Source organism: Rhinopithecus roxellana, chromosome 2, assembly GCF_007565055.1.
Source record: "Rhinopithecus roxellana isolate Shanxi Qingling chromosome 2, ASM756505v1, whole genome shotgun sequence".
Lineage (NCBI taxonomy): Eukaryota > Metazoa > Chordata > Mammalia > Primates > Cercopithecidae > Rhinopithecus > Rhinopithecus roxellana.
In genome coordinates, this window is record NC_044550.1 from 116,098,710 (window position 1) to 116,099,584 (window position 875).

Consider the following 875-nt stretch of genomic DNA (forward strand, 5'->3'; position numbering starts at 1 on the left):
TCCCATGCTGTTCTTGTGACAGTGAGTAAGTCTCACGAGATCTGGTGGTTTTATAAGGGCAGTTCCCCTGAACACGCTCTCTTGCCTGCCACCATGTAAAATGTGCCTTTGCTCCTCCTTTGCCTCTGCCATGATTGTGAGGCCTCCTCAGCCAAGTGGAACTGTGAGTCCATTAAACCTCTTTTTCTTTATAAATTACCCAGTCTCAGGTATTTCTTTATAGCAATATGAAAGTAGACTAATATAGGGCATGTTCATATCAAATCATTATGAAAATCTTTGTGAAAACGGGTTCTTGCCAAATACTATCTTCAGCCTTTATTTAGCTGCTAGGGTGTCCACTGCGGTACCCTAGAGATGTAACCGTATTTTGTTTTCTGTGTTGCTTTTAGCAAGAATGGTATCTTGGCATTCTTCAGATTTTTAATAGCTTTTTTTCCCCCCATCAGGCTGGTAACATGCCCAGGTAGGCACATCTCACACACGTGTGTGAACACTCAACCATAATGCTTACGAATTACAAGATGAACTTCTCAGCTTCCTTCTGTAAGACTATCCTACCTGTGAAGCATAAACTTTTCTTAACCTCCCAGACAGAAGTTGCATTGCTTTGATGTTTTTAAGGTTTAATTAATCCTTATTCCCAGGGAAGATCATGTTATTTTTGTTTCTCTAAGGTAGTTTTCCTCAAAATTTAGTCCTCAGACAATATGTATCGAATTCTTCTAGGAAACTCATTAAAATACACATTCCTGAGCTTCACCTTAGACCCCTGAGTCACAATTTCTTATTAGAAAACCTGAAAATCTGGTTTTGTAATCCTCTTTGCTAATGTTGGAGAAATAATTTTCTAAACTCTGGGTCCTTCTTAGAGA

At 39.1% G+C, this 875-nt stretch overlaps 1 pseudogene; it reads right to left on the minus strand.

The window, feature by feature from the left end:
* Window positions 1-443: 443 nt before the first annotated feature.
* LOC115896293 lies at window positions 444-529 on the minus strand (annotated as a pseudogene).
* Window positions 530-875: the final 346 nt, after the last annotated feature.